This window comes from Neofelis nebulosa, chromosome 4 (genome assembly GCF_028018385.1).
Source record: "Neofelis nebulosa isolate mNeoNeb1 chromosome 4, mNeoNeb1.pri, whole genome shotgun sequence".
Taxonomy (NCBI): Eukaryota; Metazoa; Chordata; class Mammalia; order Carnivora; family Felidae; genus Neofelis; species Neofelis nebulosa.
Genome location: NC_080785.1, coordinates 66681506 through 66688143, shown reverse-complemented (window position 1 = coordinate 66688143; position 6638 = coordinate 66681506).

The following is a 6638-nucleotide window of genomic DNA, read 5'->3' as shown; positions in this document are numbered from 1 at the left end:
GTTGAGCATTTTTTCATGAGTCAGTTGGCTCTCTGGGTGTCTTCTTTGGAGAAGTGTCTATTCATGTCTTTTGCCCATTTCTTCACTGGATTATTTGTTTTACAGGTGCTGACTTTGATATGTTCTTTACAGATTTTGGATACTAACCCTTTATGAGATATGTCATTTACAAAGATTTTCTCCCATTCCATCGGCTGACTTTTAGTTTTGATTACTGTTTCCTTTGCTGTGCAGAAGCAATTTATTTTTATGTACTCTCAATACTTCATTTTTGCTTTTGTTTCCCTTGCTTATGGAGATGTGTTGAGTAAGAAGTTGCTGTGACCAAGGTCAAAGAGGTTTTTGCCTGCTTTCTCCTCGAGGATTTTGATGGCTTCCTGTCTTACATTTAGGTCTTTCATCCATTTTGAGTTTGGTTTAGTATATGGTGTAAAAAGTGGCCCACATTGATTTTCTGCATGTTGCTGTCCAGTTATCCCAATACCACTTGCTGAAGAGACTGTCTTTATTCCATTGGATATTCTTTCCTGCTTTGTCAAGGATTAGTTGGCCATACATTTGTGGATCCATTTCTGGGTTTTCTATTCTGTTTCATTGATCTGAGTGTCTATTTTTGTGCCAGCACCATACTGTCTTGATGATTACAACTTTGTAATACAGCTTGAAATCTGACATTGTGATCGCTCCTGCTTTGGTTTTTTTTTTAAGGATTGCTTTGGCTATTCAGGGTCTTTTCTTGTTCCATACAAATTTTAGGATTGTTTGTCCTAACTCTGTGAAGAATGCTAGTGTTATTTTGATAGGCATTGCATTGAATGTGTAGATTGCTTTGGGTAGTATTGGCATTTTAACAATATTTGTTCTTCCTATCCAGGAGCATGGAATATTTTTCCATTTGTGTGTGTGTGTCTTCTTCATTTTTTTTCATAAGCTTTCTATACTTTTCAGTGTATAGATTTTTCACGTTGTGGTTAGATTTATTCCTAGGTATTTTATGATTTTTTGTGCAACTGTAAATGGGATTGACTCCTTGATTTCTCTTTCTGTCGCTTCATTGTTGGTATATTGGAATGCAACCAATTTCTGTGTGATGTTTTTGTATCGTGCAACTTTGCTGAATTCATGGACCAGTTCTAGCAGTTTTTAGTGAAATCTTTTGGGTTTTCCATATAGAGTATCATGTCATTTGCAAAGAGTAAAAGTCCAAACTCCTCTTGGCCAATTTGGATGCCTATTATTTCTTTGTGTTGTCTGATTGCTGAGGCTAAGACTTCCAAATCTAGTTGAATAACAGTTGTGAGAGTGTATATCCCTTTCTTATTCCTGACCTTAAGGGGAAAGCTCTTAGTTTGTCCCCATTGAGGATGATACTAGTGTTGGGTCATTCATATATGGCTTTTATGATCTCAAGGTATCCTCCTTATATCCATACTTTCTTAAGGGTGTTTATCCAGAAAGGATGCTGTATTTTGTCAAATACTCTCTCTGCATCTATTGAGAGGATCATGTGGTTCTTGTATTTTCTTTTATTTATGAGATGTGTCACAATGATTATTTTGCAGATATTGGACCAGCCCTGCATCACAGATATAAATCCCACTTGGTCGTGGTAAATAATTTTTTTAATGTATTGTTGGCTCCGGTTGGCTAACATCTTGTTGAGGATTTTTACATCCATGTTCGTCAGGGAAATTGGTCTGTAGTTCTCCTTTCTCGTGGGGTCTCTGTCTGGTTTTGGAATCGAGGTAATGCTGGCTTCATAGAAAGAATTTGGAAGTTTTCCTTCAATTTCTATTTTTTGGGACAGCCTCAAGAGAATAGGTGTTAACTCTTCTTTAAATGTCTGGTAGAATTCCCCTGGAAAGCCATTTGACCCTGGACTATTGTTTTGGCGGAGGTTTTTGATTACTAATTCAATTTCTTCCCTGGTTCTGGGTCTGTTCAAATTTTCTATTTCTTCCTGTTTCAGTTTTGGTAGTTTATATGTTTCTAGTAATTTGTCCATTTCTTCCAGGTTGCCCATTTTATTGGTGTATAAGTGATAATTATATTCTCCTATTGTTTGTATTTCTGCCATGTTGGTTGTGGTCTCTCCTCTTTCATTCTTGATTTAATTTATTTGGGTCCTTTCCTTTTTTCTTTTTGATCAAAGTGGCTCGTGGTTTCTCAATTGTGTTAATTCTTTCAAAGAACCAGCTTCTGGTTTCATTGATCTGTTCTACTGTTCTTTTGGTTTCGATAGCATTCATTTCTGCTCTAATCTTTATTATTTCCTGCCTTCTGCTGGTGTTGGGTTTTATTTACTGTTCTTTTTCCAGCTATATATGGTGTAAGGTTAGGTTGTATATCTGAGACCTTTCTTTCTTCTTTAGGAAGGCCTGTATGCTATATACTTTCCTCTTATGACCACCTTGCTGCATCCCAGAGATTTTGGACTATCACATTATCATTTTCATTGGCTTCCGAGTACTTTTTTATTCCCTCTTTAACTTCTTGGTTAGCCCATTCATTGTTTAGTAGGACGTTCCTTAGTCTCTAAGTATTTGGTATCTCTCCACATCTTTTTCTTGTGGTTGATTTTGAGTTTCATAACGTTGTGATCTGATAATATGCATGGTATGATCTCGATATTTTTGTACTTGTTGAGGGCTGATTTGTGTCCCAGTATGTGATCTATTCTGTAGAATGTTCCATGTGCACTGGAGAAGGATGTATATTCTGCTGCTTTAGGATGAAATGTTCTGAATATATCTGTTATGTCCATCTGGTGTAGTGGGTCATTCAAAACCATTGTTTCCCTATTGATTTTCTGTTTAGATGATCTGCCCATGGCTGTAAGTGGGGTGTTGAAGTACCCTACTATTATGATATTATTATCAATGAATTTCTTTATGTTTGTGATTAATTGATTTATATGTTTGGGTGCTATCACAGTTGGAGCTTAAATGCTTACAATTGTTAAGTCTTGTTGGTGGATAGACCCCTTGGTTATGATATAATGCCCTTCTTCATTTCTTGTTATAGTCTTTATTTTAAAGTCTAGATTGTCTGATGTAAGTATGGCTACTCTGGCTTTCTTTAGTAGACCATTAGCATGATAGATGGTTTTCCATCAGTTTATCATCAATCTGAAGGTGTCTTTAAGTCTAAAGTGGGTCTCTTGTAAACAGCATACAGATGGATTTTGTTTTCTCATTCATTCTGTTACCCTGTGTCTTTTGATTGGAGGATTTAGTCCATTGACATTTAGATGAGTACTGAAAGATATGAATTTATTGCTATTATGTTGTTTGTAGAGTTGGAGTTTCTCTGGTGGTGTTCTCTGGTCCTTTCTAGTCCTTGTTGCTTTTGGTTCTTTTTTTTTTTCTACCTTTTCTGCCCTCTGAGAGTTCCTCTTAAAATTTCTAGCAGGGCTAGTTTAGTGGTCACAAACTCCTTTAATTTTTCTTCGGGAAACGTTTTATTTCTCCGTCTATTTTGAATGACAGACTTGCTGGATAAATAATTCTTGGCTGCATATTTCTCCAATTCAGCACATTGACTATATCTTGCCACTTCCTTCTGGCCTGCCAAGTTTCTGTGGATAGGTCTGCTGCAAACCTGATCCATCCTCCCTTGTAGGTTAAGGAATTTTTATCCCTTGCTACTTTCACGATTCTTTCCCTGCCTGAGTATTTTGTGAATTTGACTATGATATGCCTTGTGGATGGTCAGTTTTTGTTGAATCTAATGGGAGTCCTCTGTGCTTCCTGGATTTTGATGTCTGTGTCCCTCCCCAGGTTAGGAAATTTTTCCACTATGATTTGCTCACATGACCCTTTTACCCCTTTTTCTCTCTCTTCATCTTATGGGACCCCTATCAGTCTAATGTTTCTTTTTTATGAGTCACTGATATCCCTACTTATTAATTCATGCTCTTTTGCCTTAGTCTTTCTCTTTTTTTCTGCTTCATATTCTCCATAAGTTTGTCCTCAGTATAGCTGATTTGCTGGTCTGCCTCATTCATCCTTGCCGCTGTGGAAACCATACAAGATTACAGCTCAGTTACAGTATTTTTTATTTCATCCTGACTAGCTTTTATTTCTTTCATTTCCTTGGAAAGGGATTCTAAAATATTTTTAATGCCAGCTAGTATTCTTAGAGTGATTCTAAATTCTTGTTCAGACATTTTGTTTGTATCTGTGTTGATTAAGTCCCTGGCTGTTGTTTCTTCCTGCTCTTTCTTTTGGGATAAATTCCTTCTTTTCATCAATTTGAAGGAAGAAAAGGAATTAATAAGGCAAAAAAATTAATTAAAAAGTTAAAAACCACACACACACACACACACACACACGAATAAAATAAATGATGCTAGATGCTAGGTGTGTTTTGGTCTGGGTGTTGAAAAGAGCTTGACAGGTTAGAGAAAAAAAGTGGGAAAAAACAAAAAGAAAAAAGGAGGAAAAAATAAAACGTTTGACAATTTGAAAAGATGAATACAATGAAATATAATAAAATTAAATGATGAAAGTTAAACAGAATTTCAAAACTTTATAAAAATCAAAGTTATAGTAGAAGAAAATAAACAATATTTTTAATAAAAATTGAAAATAAAAATAATTTTTTTCTCTTTCTGTATTCAAGAAAAAGATAAGAAATGGAAAAGAAAAAATATGAATAGATGGACCAGGGAAGAGACTGAAATGTGATTGAAATTTCATCGTTCTCCCCTATAAGTCAAACTCTGAAGTACTTTACAGTCTGTAAACTAAGCAGGTGTAGTGACTCATGGTGTTCCTGAAGAGAGAGGTTGGCTCAGTTGGGTGGGACTTAATGTAATGGCTCCATTCTCCAGTAGATGGTGCTGTTTAGGTTACTGGGTGGATTGTTGTGGAGCTTGTAGGTGTGTATGCACATCCGTGGGAGGAGTGCAAACGGCATCACTCAGCTACCCAGTCTCTAGTATCAGTACTCTATTATCCCTGATTAGCAGTTGAGCACTGTCCTTTATCACCGGCTTCCGTCCCTCCCCACTTTTACACTGTCCATGACCAAGACATCAGGGTGTCAGGCGGCACCTCCCTCCTGAGTTTTATCTCAGATGCATCTGTGTTTCTGACCCCTCACTTCTGAGGGATTGTGTTTTTGACCTGCTCAGACCTCCTCAGGGAAGGTCTCAGCAAGTAATGGCCAGGTGCTGGCTGCACTCAGGGATGTTTGCAGGACCATGTGGCTGCTGATGCCTAGAGACTGCAGCTCCATGCCATCCCACCCCAGAGAAAATTTACGTGATAATGTAGCAGCAGCGTTTCAAGGATTATGGAAAGTCACAACACACATCTGGCACCTGGCTTCACCCTTAATGTCCTTGCTCCAATACCAGTGGCTGTGGCCATTGTCCAGAGTCTGCTGGTATCTTTGCTTGTGGGGAGGCCATACTGCTTCTACTGAATGTCCTCCCAGCAGGGGAACCGCCTCTCCCCTTGTGGCTCGAAGGCAGCCAGACTTCATTATTCTCCTGGGGATTCCCCCTTCCCACCAGAGCTCTGCCAGGCATCAAGTTGTGGAGTTTCAGACTCTGTGCTCCCTCTGTTTATAGAGTCGTAATGGAATTTAAGCTCTCTCCTTTCTCCTGTTTTTGTTCAGTCTCTGTGGCTGTTTCCACTTTACCACTTTCTCTCCAGCTGCTTTTCTCCAGCTCCCTGCCCTCCACGGCTTCTCTCTCCCCCAGTTCACCTCTCTGTGCTGTGTACCTGCTGAGTTCTGTGGTTCAGGTTGTACAGATTGTTGTGTTAATCCCCAAATCAGTTTTCTAGGTGTGCAGGATGGTTTAGCGTTGATCTGGCTGTATTTCATGGACACAAGGCAAAAAAAAAAACTTCCATGCTGTTCCACCATCTTGTCTCCTCTCTAAAGATATTTTAAAGGAAAAAAAAAACCTTTTTTTATATAAAGCTCTTATAGAAGAAAATATACAAAGTTCAAATACAATTTTAATTATTGATTTATTGAGAACTTACTATGTGCAATGCACTGCTGAAGTAGCATAATATATCATGAACAAAATATATTGCTCTTTGGGGTTTTTACCTTGTACTGGTATGGATAAAAAGAATAAAAAGTAAATTAAAAAATTAGCAAATCATATGGTAAGATAGAATGTACTACGGGGAAAATAAGAAAATAGAGAAGGTTATACAAGGTCAGGTATATTGACGTGTACTTTTTTTAAAAAAATTTTTAATGTTTATTTTTTAAGAGATGGAGAGACAGGGTGAGTGGGGAAGGGGCAGACAGAGAGAGAGAGAGGGAGATAGAGAATCCAAAGCAGGCTTCAGGCTCTGAGCTATCAGCACAGAGCCTGATGTGGGGCTCTAGTCCATCAGCTGTGAGATCATGAACTGAGCTGAAGTTGGACGCTTAACGACTGAGCCAACAGGCGCCCCGACATGTGTATGTTTTTAAATAGGCTTCTCTGGGAAGACCTATCTGTGCAATTGACAACTTGAAAAATAATTGAATGTAAATATTTGCTGAGAAAAAAAGAAAAGTCAGCTCTAAGACATAACTACTATTAATTTTTTTTTAGTGTATGTATTCATTCTGTTTTTCTACACCTGGTAATATGTTTACATCTCTTTTAACTGGTGGTTTATTTG